Genomic DNA, 19,113 nt, shown 5'->3' with positions numbered 1-19,113 from the left:
GGGTGCCATTGCAGGCAGCTTCTTGGCGATGATAGTGCTGCTTGTTTACAAAAACCACAGCCTCCTATCGGCAAGGCAAGAGCAATGGAGCAACGCACGCACAGCAGCAGCAGTGGGGCGTGGGGGGACACTCCAGCTGCCTTATAATGTAGAGCAGCAACGGTCAAGGCTTGCCCTTCTGAGGGTGCCTGTGCAGCACAGGCCAGGCTGATGCCTGGGCACTTGCTCAGAGGCTGGAAGGTGAAGGTGGCAGTGGCCAGATGCTGATGCTGCTGCCATGGTTGTGCCCAACACGGGGATCTGTGCTGCACAGCGCTGCCCGCCAAGTATCACTGATTGGGAGGCTTCGTGCGGTGAGTCGGCCGCAAAGAAACAAGGGTATAAAACAGCAGGATTTCAAGTTGCAGCCCACAAATGTATGTGCACATCTTGCTCCCTGTAAATGAGCGAGGGAAACAATATGAATCTCCCTATAAGATGGTGCAGCCTGGCATCTTGTCACATGATTTTGGTTTCAAGATGCCGGTGGCATCTGGATTGGCGACTGAGGCGGTGAGTTCCAGCACTTTTCTCCTAGTATATTAGTATAAACCCCAAGGCAATTTGGTGCAGGAATTACACCCCCCAAAAACTTAGCTTCATGAAGCAAAAAAGAAAGTGCATGGTGAGGTTAAGCTCTAAGACATGGGATAAAAAGACCTCTGAAAAATCAGACCAAATGTCTTTTTCCTCTGGCACTTTTCCCCTAGAGAAATCATAGTTGCAGTGTCCACATGTTGCATAGGTCTTGGAAGTGTTGGGTCAGGATTCAAATGGCCACGTTCTGACCAAAGGCAGTTCTTGGGCAACTGCATTTTTTATTTAGGAATTATTTTTCAATAGAGAGAATAGGACAAAAAAGAGGGGGGAAGGAGACAATAGTCCTATCACTGCTATGTGGCATGGAATCCAAACTTAACCATGGCTGACACATGTCAACACTGGTCTTGCCATAATTCATGCTAGCTAGATTTCTGGTTCAGTGAGTTTCGAAGGCAGGTTTCCCAAACCCTTGGTAACTTTCCCGGTGACTATAGTCAAGGGAGGTGGAAACTCATACTGGAAAGGCCACAGCAAAGGGAAAGCAGTGCATAATTCCACAAGCCAACTCTGATTTTGTTAAGAGCTTGACTGCATTTTGCCTGCAGTGGCCTAGTGAATACTCAATTAGATTTTTCAAGGCAGGTGCAATTTTAATCCGGGTCACTGTTCATTGGATTTTGCTCCTTAGAGATTTGAGGTCCTGCACATGTCTTTCAGGAATGACATCATTTGAGAATGCAAATGGTTGTTCCCAACGTAAGTAAAAACACTTTGCTTTTCTAACTTGACCATATAAATGCTTTTAAGTGCTATTTCCGTGAATACATTAAGGGAGAACGAAATCCTGAAATGTAGAATGGATCAGATTTAAATTATAAAACTGTGTTCCAGTATAAATATATATATACCTAGGTTGATGGCCACACTAAAATAATCCAAATGTATTTCATGAAAATGAAAGTTCAAATTGCATTATCGTTTCTATCGGTAGGTTTATGGCTTTTGTGATTCTTTTTGTATGTGCTAATGATAACATGAACATATTGCGATTAAGCAAAGGCTTAGACATCTCATCCCATCGAAATGGCATTTATAGCATGTTTATCTTCCTAGGAAATGGAAATTGCAATCACAAAATCAGTGTTGTTTTTCTCTGCTGGGAGAAACAGATAAGGTAAGAGCTCAAACGGAGGTGGAGGGAATCAGGCTTCAAGAGAAGCTGGGTGAAATTGCATTTTGACATGGCTGGAAGCAGTTTCAGTCTGCTCAATATGGCGCAGCATGACCTAGTTCACCCCAAGTTTTTTCTCTAGCTTGCCTTGCTACCATGATCACAATCTAATCCCAGTCTCTTCGTTAGTTAACACACATGACCCAAGGATGACCCCCCCCCCAATTTGGCATATCTGTGACCAAATTTGACCTTGTTTTCTTTAAACTGAACAAGCCTCTTGGCCGGCTGCAGCATCTGATGATCTTCCTAATTCACATGACCACTTTTTCATAATAAAATGCAAAGGCTATCAGGACTTCTCTTGCATAACCATAAAAGCATCATTGTCAGCCACAACAAGCATCATTGCCAATTATTTGACTTGAAGGGTCAGCATGACTTTTTCTCGCTGTTATATCAACAACCAGCCATGGTGGTTATGATCCAAAGGAAGCATAGTGGGAGGACAGACAGCGGTGTGTGAGTGTGCAAAGGTAACATTTACATTATGTCACAGACTGGTTGAACTGGTAGGAAGAACCAGCTGGCGAACCACCAAAGGAAGAGGGCCCAGGGAGTGATGGTGGGACAGCGATGAGTGGTCAGAGGAAGAAGAAGAAGAAGAAGAAGAAGAAGAGGAGGAGGAGGAGGAGGAGTTTGGATTTGATATCCCGCCTTTCACTCCCTTTAAGGAGTCTCAAAGCGGCTAACATTCTCCTTTTCCTTCCTCCCCCACAACAAACACTGTGTGAGGTGAGTGAGGCTGAGAGACTTCAGAGAAGTGTGACTAGCCCAAGGTCACCCAGCAGCTGCATGTGGAGGAGCGGAGACGTGAACCCGGTTCCCCAGATTACGAATCTACCGCTCTTAACCACTACACCACACCAAGACATGGAAAGGAGGTCTGGAAGCTGAAGACTTAACAGGGCTTAGTGCGCTGGGAGAGTCTGTGGCAGAGAGAAGTCCAGAATCAGGCAGAAGCTGGAAAGTGGAGTGAGGAAGCCCAAGAGATAGAGATGAGTCAAACTGGTGAAGAGTCACAGATGCCTTCCTCTCCTGCTGCAACAAGCTCCCCTCCCCACTTGTCTCCCAGAACCAGAAGAGGCATGAAAAGGGCATAGGATAGGTTGGTTTCACACAGACACAGTCTCTGATTGCTTGGAGGCACCCTGGAGATGAGGGAACGTACGACAGCTGTAGAGAGGCAGGGACTTACAATCTCAGCAACTGATCCATGGGGCAAGACCTACTGGGGATGATCTGCTGTGCTCATCAGGCCTGACACTCTGCTAAGTCTGTGCAGATTGTGTTCATGGTAATAAATGGTTAACTCGAACTTTGAACGAGGTGATTTACTGCCAGTTCATTCGTGACACATTAATTGGCCCACCCACTTTTGCCTCTGGCACTGCCTCCCTCTGGCATGAGGCTCTTGGAAGCTTCCCCAGAAGGAAATCCGGCCCTCAATCCCATAGGACCTCTGAGCACCCCCACTCCTTGTTCAGGAAACAGTCTCTTGAGCAGCTCTTATGGGAGTTTTAAAAGCAGTTTCGACAACAGAACGAGAAATACGAAAATATTTTGGAAACCTCAGTGTATACATTCAAGTTTTTGTGTGCTCCTAACAGCAATGATTCCGAATCTTTATTTGAGGAACCTCTGTGATGGTATCAAAATAATCAAGTTTGTAATGAAAGCAAATCTGCATCTTTGGGCATTTTTAGTTTAATTTTGCAATGGTGTCTTCTCTTTCCCTTCCTTTTCTCTACTGGCAATCAACATACCTACTCTGCTCTCCCAGCAGATCTGTTTCCACAACGGGCTATCTGAATTTCGTATAGTCTGTTAGGAAACTGACCTCTAGAGGGACTCTAAAGAGATGTTTCTCCTCTATACAGATAATGATGGCTTCATGCAGTGAGAGACACCCCACTGAAACTGCCTTTCCCAATTGTTGTTTGGTTGGTGATCTCCTTACATGCTTACAGCTTTCCATACATACCAAAGATTACCAGGTAACACTGTGCATTTTGGTCTGAACTGTCAGAGCACTCTATTTGATTGATGCTGCTTTCATTAGGATCACACACACACACACACATCATTCTCCTGTCAATTTTTTTTAACCCAAAGTCAGCCACAGGAGTTGGACAAATGTCAGGAAAGAAGAAACTCAATATTTCCACCTACTTAAGCTGCTATGTGAATCAAAAAGCACATCTGGGAGATAATTTTGGTGAGAAATGGCAAAGGGGAAAATAATTAAACTCTTGTTCTTGAACATCACAGTGCTCAACAGGATTGGAGGGGGGGTCTTGAGGGCTGCTTTTGCAAAGGAGAATAGCCAATGCCAAGCACACTTTTAAAAATGCCTGCTTAACGGAATGTTTGCGGTCCTAGACTTAAGTTTGCACGCCATTGCATCATTATAATCCTTGTGCATTCTAGGGCCCCATACGAAGGACAATGGCCAACTAAGTCATACTGAAATACAGCGATACGAAAATAAAAATAAAGATCACATTTCAGAGCAATTTAATGTCTGTCTTGGCGCTGAGTAAGGATTCCCCCTGGATCAGAGGCAACTGACAATTTCAGAAATCAACCATATGCCTCACACCACCAGATTTCCCAGTTTATTCTACTGGAGAGAACAACTCAAAGAAAAACACAGCAAAGAAAGAAAAGTGACAGTCAAGTTCCACATCACTTTAGCAGGATGCTGGCAGAGGAAAGTGATGCAGATTGCACATACAGGGAATTTCACCGCTGCGCTGCATTAGGTTGCTACCCATCTGCTCCAGATTCTCTTGATGTAGTTCAAGTCCTCTTATTGTCTTAATTGCTCAGAGTGTGCCACTTCTGATGTACAGTGGTACCTCAAGTTACGAACTTAATTTGTTCCGGAGGTCCGTTCTTAACCTGAAACTGTTCTTAACTAGAGGCGTGCTTTTGCTAATGGGGCCTCTTGCTGGCACATGATTTCCGTTCTCATCCTGGGGCAAAGTTCTCAACTCGAGGTAACTCTTCCAGGTTAGCAGAGTTTGTAACCTGAAACGTTTGTAACTCGAGGTACCACTGTACTCACCACATACAGCACATACACCTACAACACATTTTATTGTGCATTCTAGTTTTATCTGTGTGTTCTGTTCTGTTCTATTCTATTCTGTCACGGGTGAATTGCAGGGGGTTGGAGTAGATGACACTTGGGGTCCCCTCCAACTCTACAATTCTATGGTTCTATCAAGCAATGCTTCAGATCAAGTTATGTGAGAACACCGCTCACATGTGTTTTCACCAATTCTTGTTTTTCACAAGCCTTTGTTTGGGAATCCTAATGTGCTCGGGCTCTCCAGCTGGTTAGAAAATTGGAAGCAAAACAGATTCCTCGCCATTACTAAATAATTTTATTAAGTTCCTGACCTGTGATCTGCACATGATCTGCACTTCATTTGTTTTAAACCCCTTATTATGAAGAATGAGCTGTACTAATATCCTTCTGTGGAAGGTAATAAATCAACCTCCCGCTCTCCAACTGCGTTCTCAGCTGAGGCTCATGCAAAAGTCAGGTCTGTGACAGAATGCTGGAACAGAGTTCCACTGCTCCTCTGTCTGTTGATACCCCTGATAGCATGGAGGTACTAACTGATGGCTGGTTAGGATAGGTAAGAAGGTCAGATGGATTGTGAGAAAGATATTAGAGATTTTCCATGGACAGCATTTGATAATATCACTTGGAGAAAATCAGTCACCAGCCAAAGTTTAGAAGTGAAGGAGGTGCTGCAGAAGTGGACATGGGATCTTGTTTTGACTTTTTAAATACAGTGGTACCTTGGTTGTCGAACGTAATCTGTTCCAGAAGACCATTTGACTTCTGAAACATTCAACAACCAAGGCGCAATGGGTGGTCAGCAAATTCCATTGAGAAAATGGAGAAACGCACCTCGGAAGCCGTTCGACTTCCGAGGCACGTACGAAAACGGAAGCATTCACTTCCGGGTTTTCGGCATTCAGGTTCCAAATTGTTCGGCTTCCAAGAAGCTCAAAAACCGAGGTTCCATTGTATATATTTGAAGATATAAAGCTATACAAGTCGAGGTTGTGTTTGAACTAAAAAAACTACAATACAGTATAGGTTTGTTTTTAACGCAACTCCTTTTGCTTTTTTCTGCCTACAACCTATACCTATTTCCATAAAATCCCTTGTTTATTTTGCTACTGTTGGGTTTCTTTTTTTGTGGTGATAGATGGTGCTGAACAAATGAACTTTATTATTATAAAATTTATTTCCTGCCCTTCATTATAAAATCTCAGGGTGGATCATAAAAGTGATCCATAAAAAAACCAAAAAAAATCATATACACATTACAACACCTTTCAGTTCCAACATTACACATAGGCTGGTGCTGTAAACATAAAAGGCTTGGTGGAGAAGAAATGTTTCCTATGGACTTTGTAATATTGAAAGAAAGAGAAAAATTGGTTCCCACAGGCCAGACCTGCTATCCAGAGGAGCTGGTTGAGCCTGGAGCAAATGACACATCATGGTGCAAAACAAGAATAGTGTAATTGCTCATACCAGGGATGGGAACTTATGACCTTCCAGATATTTGGGGCTTCAACACCCATGGTCAAGCATGATGAGAACTGTAGTCCAACAACATCTGGCAGGGGCACCAGTTCCTCCCCTCTGACACACACAGTAACATGGCCTGTCCTTCTCATTTCTGTACTTACACCCCTGGAAGTACGAGGAATAAGTAGCATAGTGCCAGGACAGGAACAATCAGGAGTTGTCATAAAAGCTGCTTCCTGTGTCCCTGATGAGCTATCTGCATGACACACCCTTCTCCGGTGAAGCCCTTCCCGTTACAAAGCAGAATCACTGGCCAATCTAGACACTGAGGGCTTTTTATGCGAAGTTGGCCACAGAAGCATAGATGGTTGACATTTATGACATTCAATTTGCTGCAGAAAAAAAACCTGATGGTATTATGAAGCTAAAGAGCAAAACTTAAGAACTCAGTTGTTGGTTAGAAGATGCATGACCAGGAGTCGTATACCGAGATGCAAATTAGTTAACTTCAGTCCTTGATTTTTTTACAAGTGAGTTAAAAGTGAGATTGTTTATTTATTACATTTATATCCCACCTTTTGCCTAAGGAGTTGAAGGTAGCCTACAAAGTTCTCCTTCCCCATTTATCCTCCCAACCACCATTTGAGGTAGGTTAGGCTGAGAGAGAGTATGTGATTGACGGGCCCAAGGCTTCAAGGCTGAGAGGGGGTTTGAACGGTGTACTCCCAGGTTCCAGTCCAATGCTCTAACCACTACACCACATTGGCTCTTTAAAGTCCTTGAATAACCAAGAGCTCTCGCTTGATGTCATTATCATTTTGTTGCCTTTTTTCGTCCCACCCCAACAAGATTATCTTGACCATCCTCACTGCATCATGTAAACTGAGATAGTGCTCAACATTTGCCCATGAGAGTCCACTGCAGAAAAGATCATTCACAGTGCACAGGTTTGGAAAACCTTGTCTTCCATTGCTGATCCTAATGAGAAAATCCTGCTAACCTTAGAAATATCCGCAATATAGTCTGAAAACTGTTGGTGTAGAAAAGCGGTAAACTGGCAAAGGGGGATTTACGGTACTATTTTGAAGACCAGCTATTGAAGTCTTTAGGGAAATTTTCCAAAAGCACGAGGCAACTTGTTAACTAGCCTTGTGGGAACATTACTCACAACATTTTGTGAGTTCATTACAGGTGCTTTTTCAGTTTTTGCACGTACCACAAGTGCAAAAAGGGGGGGGGACATTTAGTTTAGCACACATTACATCACCACTTAAGCATCTAACAGGAAACTAATATCATTATAACTTATTTTACATTTTCCAATGAATGTTTGAAACAGCTGAGCTACATATGAACTGAAAGTTGATGTCAGCACACGACAGCTGTTTAATATTAACCAGTACGTATATAGCGGCAAATGACTTTGTTTTCTGAAGATAATTCAAACTTGTTAAAAATTTCCAGCTGCTTTGTAGGCGCTCAGAAATAACCTTTTCAGCATAGCAGTGTTTGTTGACTTATTTTAAAAGGTTTGTACTCACTTATTCAATAGAGGTCTTTTAAAAATAAAAATAAACCTGTGCTTTGGAAGGCAGCTGTGAATGACAGGTTTCACTGGACTACAGTTCCAGTGACAATATTTATGTTTGGAATATTTTGCTGCAATATAATAAATAGGTACAAGGAACATAACATGGATTCATCTAATTTCAGAATAGTTCATATTCATGACTAAATGAACCTATTTTGCCACTAACATTCTAATACATATTTAAGAAAATTAGAATACTTGGGTGCATCCTACTTCCTTGTAACATCTACCAGTTTTCGAAGTTAGCCGGGAGCCAGGAGCAATTTGCACCTGGCTTTCGACCACTTGTGACCAAGTGAAGATGCCTGGGCGTCAGGATGCCACCTGACATCTCCATCATCTGGGGATCATTGGGCCTGGACTGTTTTCACACACTAATACCACATCCTGTAGAATTCTATCAGTTATATTGCACAACCAATGAAGTTCAGGAACCACAATGCTTTTTCTGTGCAGCCTGAGCAGTCACCATTAAGAAAAAGAGGTTGAAACAGGGCAATACAGTGGTACCTCAGGTTACAGACGCTTCAGGTTACAAACTCCGCTAATCCAGAAATAGTACTTCGGGTTAATAACTTTGCTTCAGGATGAGAACAGAAATCGCGCGGCGGTGGCAGCGGGAGGCCCCACTAGCTAAAGTGGTTCCTCAGGTTAAGAACAGTTTCAGGTTAAGAATGGACCTCCAGAATGAATTAAGTTCTTAATCTGAGGTACTGCTGTATATATATGGACTGTGCCTGGATAAAGTGACTTTTCTTCCTTAAGTTCTCAAAGCTCTTAACCTAGCTCAAGGCTGTCATCTGAACTGGCCAGATGTTTAACTGAGAATCAATCACAGTCAGTGCATCATTTGAAAAATAGGACTTTAGAGCCATCTTGGCCAAAAATGGCAACTAGACATTCTGTTTTGGCAACTGCAACCTTGGTTTAAGGAGCCATTTTCTGCCTCGTTTATATATCTGAGTTTCTAACACTACCACCTACCTGGTGAAAAGTCCAAGGAAGGTCTAGAAGGGTTCAATTTAAAGTGAAATAGGGGGAGAGGGGCAGTATATCGACCACAGAGTATGGCTATCAATTGAACGGAACCCAGGATAAGGACCAACATGAACATTTTTGTCAATTTGCAGCCGCCTCCAAACACAACTCCAGTAGCTATTCACCAGGGGTCAGCAAACTTTTCCAGCAGGGGGCTGGTCCCTCAGACCTTGTGGGGGGCCGGACTATATTTTGAAAGAAAAAAACCGAACAAATTCCTATGCTCCACAAATAACCCAGAGATGCATTTTAAATAAAAGCACACATACTACTCATGTAAAAACACGCTGATTCCCAGACCGTCTGCGGGCCGGATTTAGAAGGCGATGGGGCTGGAGCTGGCCCCTGGGCCTTAGTTTGCCTACCCATGCTATTCACGATCTTCAGTACTCATTCAGAAATGGAAGCAAGGAACTCTGATTTGTACCTACAAAATGAGGTCATTGGAAGTCCACAGACATAACTGCCACATCTTGGCTACATATCTGCATTAAGACAGTTTTTGAAAATTCCAAAGTACTTTATGGAAGACCTGGCTTCCAGTTTTATTCAGTGATATTCCTGTTCTCTCACGATGATAAATAACTCAGCTGCTCAGTAGAATGCTGCCATGTTATTATTATCCCTAGAAAAGGAAGATCGTTTCGTACATACACAAATAACTACCACTGGCTATAATTTTCAATTTTAAAACCAGGACAATTTTATACTATAGCACTTCAGTGTCTGTAATAATTCATTTCTTCCCTCAGAGGATAACATTGATGACCTGAGCATCAAACTATTAAACCATCTGATATAAAAAAGACTTTCAGCAAATAACTCTGCCATTATTGGACTGTGAGCTGAGCTCATAATACTCAATTCAGCTAAAAAACCAAAAACCACATGCACGCAAGATGACTGGGAGCACAAATATCTAAAAATGGCCGCATACAAAAGGGGTTTAAAATGTCACAGGAAATTTCTTTGCTTCGGAATAGGGACTCTTATGAATACTTCATTATTTCTTAAACAGATGGGACACTGTGCGTTGCATGAGCAGCATGTACCCGTGCAAAGGGGGCTTGATTCTCCCCCCTTTCTCCATTGACTTGGTGTGTGGAATTTTATTACTGAGTGAAGTTGGGCCAAGTTCATCACTTGGATGATGAAGCCTTTACTTGACAACAATCTAGAAGCCCTTCTCGGTTGCAGAGCATCCCCCTTGGATGAATTCCTGGATCAATTCCTGACATCTCCAGCCAGGGTTGGTAAAAGACTCCTGCCTGAAGCTCTGTTGCCAGTGTAAACTATTTTGGTGGGAAGAGGTGAGGTATGGCTCTAGAATCCCATGTGGCCGTTGGTCCTTGACCTAACTTCATGCAGATGATGGCAAAGAGGGGGGAAATAGAAGGAAAGGTGGTAGTAGAAAAAGAGAGATAAAATGGATGGGCTGAAATAGATAGAGAAGGGGGCCATCACTCACTTTTGGCTCCAACCCTTTTGACTCTGGGTCCATTGGGTGTGCAGCCCACAACAGATTATATCTGAAGGAATGTGCCCCTCAACAGGAAAAAAGGTTGCCCCTGATGTAGACAATATTGAGTTAGGTGGAACAGGTATCAGGCTTGGAATATGGTGCCATTCTTCACAGGGATAACCAAAATATCCAGTAGTGATCTCATCCCACAGTAGCTCAGCTACCTATATCAACCTTTTTAATGGCAAAAAAGGATCTTCCCTCATATCAGGTGTAAATGTGTGAAAGAATGCATTGCAAGTGATATTTGTATGGTTTTAACCCCTGATCAATGCTAAATTTAAGAAGTGCTTGAATGATTTTCATTCTACAAACCATTTCTTTGATGGTCTGTACTGTGTAGCCTTCCTAGATGCCTGCATTTCAAATAAAGTCCAGAGAAGACATTATGACGTAATTTCTTCCACGAGCCTTTTCATATAACCAACATGCTTAAGTCTGATTAATGCACGAAGGGGTTAATACCATGGAATAAACTGTCCTGCCAGGCTTAGCTATATCCACTTCCCTTACCTTGGGAAGAAATAGGTAATCAGGCCTGTTGTTCTCTACCAGATTACCCGATGAACTCAATTTCTCACAAGCCACTCTTGAGTTCCTATACTGTACCAATAATTTAGGTACTTTCTCCACTTTGCAACTAAACCATGTTTTACTGCCTGTGCAACTTTTTCTGAATGCTATATGGAAAAGCAAATGAATCTGACCTTTGGAGAGTTTGTAAGTGAATCAATTTTAACTTACCAAACATGTGGTGCTTTTCCTATGCTGGGGGAAGAAGCAGGGACGCAGACTTATAAAAAATATTGGGGGGCCCCGGGAAAGCTCATGAATAATAAATAAGCTCATGAATATGCAAATAAAGTGGCGCCGCCTCCTCGTGAGCGAATAGGGGAGAGCGTGCTGCGCCTATTAATCAGCTCCGGAACAGCTGATATGCGGGAAACGTGGGGCTAGCCGGAGAAGAGAGGGCTGGCTGGGAGGTGTGGCCGGTCGGGATTCCCCTGTTCTCGCAGGGGCTGAAACCGCCAGGAGGAAGGAAATCCCCCCCGGCAGTGCCTTGGCAGTGGCGGTGGTGCTGCGAAGCAGCGAGGCAGGAGCCCCCGCCCCCGGGGATTCCCTAATCTCGCGGGGGACGGCCGGGGCTCTCCGACTAGGGCGCGCGGCTGGCTGGCTGGCGAGGGAGCAGGTGGGGAGGAGGCGGGGGACGGTGGCGGCGCTCTGCTGGAAGGGCGCCCGAGATTATTGGGGGGGCTGAGCCCCCCCAAAAATTTTTTTGAGGGGCCTCGAGCCCCCTCAGGCCCCATGGAGTCGGCGCCTATGGGAAGAAGGAAGTTTTGGAACTCACAAGAGCACATGTTAACAGTCTGACAGTCTATATTTCCAAGTTTTACTTTACTGCGTATTTCGTGATTTTTAATCCCTGCTGGGGTTCTCCCACCAAAGAGCACTTACCCCAAACTTGGATCTTTGCACCTAGGAATTCTCCTTTCTATATATACCTATTTTTTCCTTGAACCAATACCATTTTCAGATTAGGATGCATAGGCAGCCAAAGAGACAGCAGAGTGCTGGAGAAATATTTAATTTTAACGCCATCCTTGGCCACCTCACAACAATAAGATATGCTAAAGAAAAGCCATCACTCACAAAAAATCTAAAGGAATTCTTTAAGTGCCTGAGAATGAGGCAGGATAACAGAAGCATCTCTTGCAGAGGAATAAAACCTTCAGGAGATCTGAAGATAGGTTTTGGTATGAGCCTACTTGGTTCAAAGGAACTCCTAATTCCAATCCCACACAAAAGTCTGTGGAGCCTCCCCCACCTGTAACAAATGCTGCCAACAACTGTTGCTGTCTTCAATTAAATGCCCACAGTCTAATTGAGGGGTTGGCAAACTAAGGTCCGTGGGCCAGATCAGCCCCAATGGCCTTCAGGATCCAGCCCGCAGACTGTCTGTGGATCGGCGTGGGGATTCTGTTCATTTGGGCTGCACCATTTTTTTCCTGCGCCATTCCACCCCCCCTCCCTCACATACACCGCGGTGGCACCTCCCCCTCCCTCCCGGCTTCTCCCTGCCCTGCCTAGAGGAGGAAGGGGGCTGGGCTGAGCTGGCTGAGAGCCATTTTAAGCAGCCCCTCTCTGGAGCCAGCCCTTTTGCGCTGCTCATCTTCCCTCCGCCACCGCCGCCCTGGTCCTCCTGTGGACCAGAGAGTGGAGTGGATGAGCTCGCTCTGCCTGCCCACGAGAAGCAGCAGCAGTGGTGGTGGTGGTAGCCCAAGGGAAGGTAAGCGCAGCGGCTGGGGCTGGAGGGTGGGGAGAAGGATACTTGCCCCCCTCACCTCTTCTTCCAGCTCCCCCCTCGGTCCGCCACAAGCTCTGAGGGACAGTGGACCGGCCTGCAGCTAACAAAATTTGCCGACCCCTGGCCTAATAGCAGTTGATGCTGCAAGGCTATACACATGTATTGAGGAGTATGTCCCTTTAAACCAAGTGGAACTCACTTCTAGCTAACTTAAGAGTGCACTACATGTTCTGCAGATTTTCCATAGCCATAACCAGGGCTTTTTTTTCCCAGCCGGAACTCACCAGAACTCAGTTTCTGGCACCTCCCAGGTGGGCGCCATTTCCATTCTAAGAGAAGAATGAGGGAGGTGTTCATGGCGAGTTCTGGCACCTCTTTTTCTAGAAAAATAGCAGTAGCCACAACCAACAGTCTCACCACTCTGCCATGCTAGCTTTGAAATTTAGGCTTAAATTTAGGCTTCTTTTGACATATGACCCAGCCTATCATGGCAGCAGACCGTTAGCCTATATAGTCTACTAACAACCATGGAAAATGTTGGTCACCTCTGAAACAATATGAATGCCTTTCCTCAGATGTTTTCGAAGCTATTCATGACCTCAGGGCAGGTTTCATAAGCAAAAGCTCAAAACCAGACAGTTGTTTCTCACCTGTTGCCAAGCTCTGACTTTTCAATTTTCTTCAATTACCTTCTAGACGTGTTTTCAGGAAGTGAAAACAAAAGTCTTTGAAGTTGCAAATGAGTAGTTGCTGAATGGCTACTAGTAAATGCAATTCTTAACCTCTCCCTCCTCCCAAATACTTTATAAAAAAGCAGCCTGCTTCTGAATAAACATGGTTCCTTTTGAGCTTGGGATGGGGCTTTCATCCACTGAGGTGTAAACACTACAGTACTTGTTTATCCTTAGGGATGAAGTTCTACCTGCACGACATCCTACATATTGTGTTTTACAGAAAGGCGCAGGGTGAACTGTCCTATTCCAGACTGAAGGGTTCTACCTACCCAGATGACAAAGACAAATGTAGTGAAATTGCACTGTGTGTCATACCACAGCTACCTTCCCCAACCTGGTGCCCTCCACTCCAGATGTTTTGAACCGCAACACCCATCATCCCTGACCATTGGCTGTGCTAGTTAGATAATGCTAAAAATTAACTGGAATTTTAACATTATGAAACTGTAATCAGTCCACTGGTATCAATAAAAGTTGCTCTTTGTGTGGATAAAGAATCGCTTGCAAATTGTAACTACCTATGTAGTTCAAAATGTCACTCTGTACTTTCTCCAGAATTGAAATAGCCCAATTCTGTAAACAAATCCCAACTGAAAAGTTATCGCACACATTTGGACTGAGTCATGCACATTCTTTTCAAGTGTGTGATAATGCTTATCCCTGGAGTCACGCTCCTTTTCTCTTGAGTAAATTCAAAACAATGTTGGTGGAAAGTAATCCGAGAAGGGGGGAAATAACAATAGGAATATTGTAAAGCCTGTATTAGGCCATCTTTCTGTGCTCTTGACTCATTGTATTCTGTTGTAAATATGTCTTAGCTGTGATAAATGCTTGTGTCTTTCAGAAGCAAGGTCCAAAAGCAACAAAGGGAGAGGTGACTTCTGATTTAATCCTTTCTGTCTGCTGCCACAGAGCAAGCTAAGTACACCAAGAGGCTGAAAACTACCCCTTAAAAATCCATCTTACGCCAAAAAGTCTTTGTTCATTCCAGTGGAACCTATTTCCAAGCTGGAGTGCTTAGGAAAGAGATGAGTGGTCCCCTCCAGTTGTTGTTGGACTCCAACTCCCATCAGCCCTAGTTAATATATAGTGAATGGTCAGGGACGATGGGAGTTGTAATCCAGCAACATCTAGAGACCCACAAGTTCTCCCTCGCTGGATTTAAGATCCCCAGCCCAATCCTGCAATGCTATAACACACACTGCCCTTAATGCAGTAGGAATCTAATATCTAATAAAATATGCGTAGAATTTGGATGTTTAAAAAGTTACCGTATTTTGCGCCCCATAAGACGCTCCGGCCCATAAGACGCACCTAGTTTTTTGGGGGGGAAATAAAGAAAAAAAAATTATTTCCCCACCCCAGGTGCGGGGCTGGAAGAACCAGGTCGGGGAACAGTGGGAAGGCACGCTCTGCCTCCCCGCTGTCCCCCGAGCTTGTGGGGCTGGCGATGGGGAGAAGTGCACCAGTCCCGCGGCGGCAGGCAGATCTGTGCCGCCATCCCGAGCGGGGCGGGACTTAGCGCCCCGCTCGGGATGGCGGCGTAGACCTGCCTGCAGTCCCGCGACGGCAGGCAGCTCTGTGCCGCCATCCCGAGCGGGGCGGGACTTAGCGCCCTGCTCGGGATGGCGGCGTAGACCTGCCTGCAGTCCCGCGACGGCAGGCAGCTCTGTGCCGCCATCCCGAGCGGGGCGGGACTTAGCGCCCCGCTCGGGATGGCGGCGTAGACCTGCCTGCAGTCCCGCGACGGCAGGCAGCTCTGTGCCGCCATCCCGAGCGGGGCGGGACCTAGCGCCCCGCTCGGGATGGGGCGTAGACCTGCCTGCAGTCCCGGGACGGCAGGCAGCTCTGTGCCGCCATCCCGAGCGGGGCGGGACTTAGCGCCCCGCTCGGGATGGCGGCGCAGAGCTGCGCTGGTCCCAGGACCGCAGGCAGCTCTGCAGGGCCACCGGGAGCGGGGCGGAGCTTCTCCCCCGGCTCCCGGTGGCCGGGCAGAGCTGCGCTGGTCCCAGGACCGCAGGCAGCTCTGCACGGCCACCGGGAGCGGGGCGGAGCTTCGCCCCCAGCTCCCGGTGGCCGGGCAGAGCTGCGCTGGTCCCGGGATTGCAGGCAGCTCTGCGCAACCCTCAGAGCCGGTCTCCCAAGGGTTGCGCAGAGCTTCCTGAAGCCTGGAGAGCGAGAGGGGCCGGTACGAAAGCCTGCATTCGCCCCATAAGACGCAGGCACATTTCCCCTTCATTTTTGGAGGGGAAAAAGTGCGTCTTATGGGGCGAAAAATACGGTAACTAAAGATTGCAGGGTGGAAGATCAAACCCCTTGAGGCACATTGAGATGATTCGGAAACACTAAAAGGAGAGGCTCAAGCAGAATGTATGTCAAATGGAATGCATGGCTAAGCTGCGGCGTGTTTTTTCCCTTTAAAAAAGGCAACGAGTTACAAAAAGGTCTTCTGTTTAAAAGAGAACCAGAGGCTTGCACCAATAAAGAGAATGGAAGAGAACATAAAATCTGTTGAATAACATCTCTGAGAAAGGAAGCTTGGAGGGAATTTGCAATTCAAAGTAGAAGGGCAGTTACAACTAGCCAGCTAAAGAAGTACGAAAGACATAGGTCCTCTTCAGACGTTACTACTGCACCATGAGAACAAGCCTGGCAATAGTCGTTGGGTGGTGTATCCAGGCCTGCCCCCAAAGCCACATGACTCCTGCTGCCTCTGCTGTGTTAGGGCACAACTTATAAATTGGAATATCTGGACAGGATTTCAGATAGGTTCATCTACCAGCCCTACCTGGAGATTGAACCTGAGACCTTCTGTGTGCAAAGCAGATGTTCTACCATTAATACCACTCAGAAGAGGATGGCCTTCATGCATACAGGCACTGGCCTTTCTTATTATGAAGAGTACATTTATTACCTGTACTTATAGCCCACTCTTCACTGAATGGTCCCGTGGGGCCGCTTACAAAAATATCACAATTGCAACAGTCCAATCTGGAATTTGTCAGGACATGAATCACTTGGCCAAGCTATTCTCTAACAGGTCTCTCATGGGAAATATCAGGGGAAATTTACAATTAGAAAACAAAGCACGATATGGTGGCTCAATCAAAATTCGGGGGCATTTTTCACCAAGTGCAAACCCCACACATGTGCACCAACACAGGAAGAGCAGCGCATCAGCCTCTTCCATAAATACTGCATGAAATATCAAAAAGAGGTTATTTGTTGTCTAATGCTACTACTACTTCTCAACCAGCAACAATATTTTTAGGGCTTGCAGAAACGCTGACACCACAAGATTGATCCCAGTAGCCCCTTCCTTGGAGCAATTTTGTGCCAGCTCTTTAAAGTGCAAAGAAGGCATATATTCCAAAAAAGTAAGAAGGGGCACTAATTATAATTTGTCTGCATAATAAAAAGAATTGTTCCAACAGCGATGGTTACCATTTGCAGTGTGTGAATTGAACTATTCATTCCTTAGAGCCAACAGCACTACACAGATCTGAATGATACAGTGAGTCACAGTCTATTTCTATAAACTCTAAAAAGTCATCATAATTTCCTGACTCACCCAATATGAATTCTTGACAGCCACCACCTTATTTACTTTTGAGGGAACATGAGCAATCATTAATGAATCCCCACTGGCCTTACACACACCGTTTGAACAAATACTCCAGGTCACTCATATTACAAATTTGTTCAGGACGTGCAAACCCCACCAATATATAAAACAACGGAATGACTCGGGAGGAAGGGAGGGCTATAATCAATGAAATAGTGTTGTCAATGGTAAAAAGGATTGCCTTTAATATTAGGTGTTCTCCATGGTAAAGGAAGAGTTGTCAAAGCAAACCTAGTTATTTAAAATCAGGATAGTTTTATGAAATTTTTAGCCTGGGATTTTATTTCACTTTGTCTGTTCATTGCTTAATGCTAAATGCTAAAAGTCAAATTATCCAATATTATGAAAAAATGTATGTTAACTAGCTAAGTGTGTACTAGTGGAATGACTGGGAGGGCGCCAGGGAGGGAACACCCCAGCACCACACCTGATAAGGAGTTCCCAGGGCAGAGGCAATTCCCTCTATCCCTTGATAAAGTCCTTATGGGCTTTGCCAAGACAACCTCTTCTGTACCTTTGCCCTATAGCAGCTGCTGCAACTGACACGAACTGTCTAGGCACATTGCTGCCTCTTCCTAGAAGGGACTCATTCTATGGCTGCAACTTTTCCTTGTGCCCAGAGACCAGATCCCAAGCTAGCACATGATGCTGGAATCTTTAGCTTTGGAGAGAGACACACGAAACAAGATATTGATAGCTACGGGATTCCCCGAGCTGCCAAAGCTGACTCCGTTTTTACACACTGGTGAGCGAATAACCCCTTCGGATCAAGAAGACAAACCGTACTGGGAAGGGCTGTGTGACCAACAGACAGAAAGCATTAAAATCTATCTGTATTTGCTTCTTCCTCTTTTTCTTCAGGCCAGGACATGTGAAGAATATTTCTTCATTTTAACTGTGAATTTGCTAACTTTGTGATTATTTTTCCAAACTTTATAAAAAATAAATCTTATGAATAATCAGATGTGAACTCAGAAATACTTTGCAACATCAGAGCTCCACAAACTAATTTCCCTTTTTACTTCCCAATAAATGTCTAAGGCAGGGCTTCCCAAACTCTAATCTGTGGACCACCAGTGGTCTGCAAGCTTTATTCAGGTGATTCACAGTGTCCCTGTGAAGAAGGGCAGAATCAGCAGTTGCTCCATCATTCTCTAAACCTGGCTATCCATGCAAAAGTTGAACAGGATGGACACAACAGCCACATCCATTGCATTAAATATTCATATTGTATTATCTTTTATTTTCTAATCTTGTTTCCGATACTTTTTTTTTCTCATGTAAAATTCAACATGTAAGAAATAAAAGAAGCAATGAAAATACAACTAAAAATATACAGCATCTAGCGTAGTGCATTACAATTGCCACAACAGACATGAAAATCATTAAGTCTGCTAAGACCATCAGCAATTTTCAAGCGAGGTGTATCCGGGAACCACTGGTTAAAGTAAATTTGCATTAACTAAAAACAGCTATTCTCCCAAGTGCTAGTGGCTGTGTCTCAGCTAAAGGTTGAACTATACATTACACAATGCCTGAGGGCTGCTGCCTGAACAGCATTCCCCACACTGATTTCTCCGCCCGGCCATAACTTGCACCCCTTCACTAAATTGTCAACTGCTTCTAGGATAAGGGATTGGAAGAAGAAGAAGAAGAAGAAGAAGAAGAAGAAGAAGAAGAAGAGGAGGAGGAGTTTGGATTTGATATCCCGCCTTTCACTCCCCTTCAGGAGTCTCAAAGCGGCTAACATTCTCCTTTCCCTTCCTCCCCCACAACAAACACTCTGTGAGGTGAGTGAGGCTGAGAGACTTCAGAGAAGTGTGACTGGCCCAAGGTCACCCAGCAGCTGCATGTGGAGGAGCGGGGAAGCGAACCCGGTTCACCAGATTATGAGTCCACCGCTCTTAACCACTACACCACACTG

General features: G+C 44.9%; 1 protein-coding gene across 3 annotated transcripts in view; it reads right to left on the bottom strand.

The window, feature by feature from the left end:
- Positions 1-19,113, bottom strand: part of STARD13 (StAR related lipid transfer domain containing 13) — a 234,524-nt gene that overhangs the window by 97,856 nt on the left and 117,555 nt on the right. The gene's annotated exons all lie outside the window — the stretch shown is intronic.

This window comes from Podarcis bocagei (genome assembly GCF_964188305.1).
Source record: "Podarcis bocagei genome assembly, chromosome: 6".
Lineage (NCBI taxonomy): Eukaryota > Metazoa > Chordata > Lepidosauria > Squamata > Lacertidae > Podarcis > Podarcis bocagei.
The sequence above is the reverse complement of the archived record's forward strand: the minus strand, read 5'-3'. Positions and strand labels throughout refer to the sequence as shown.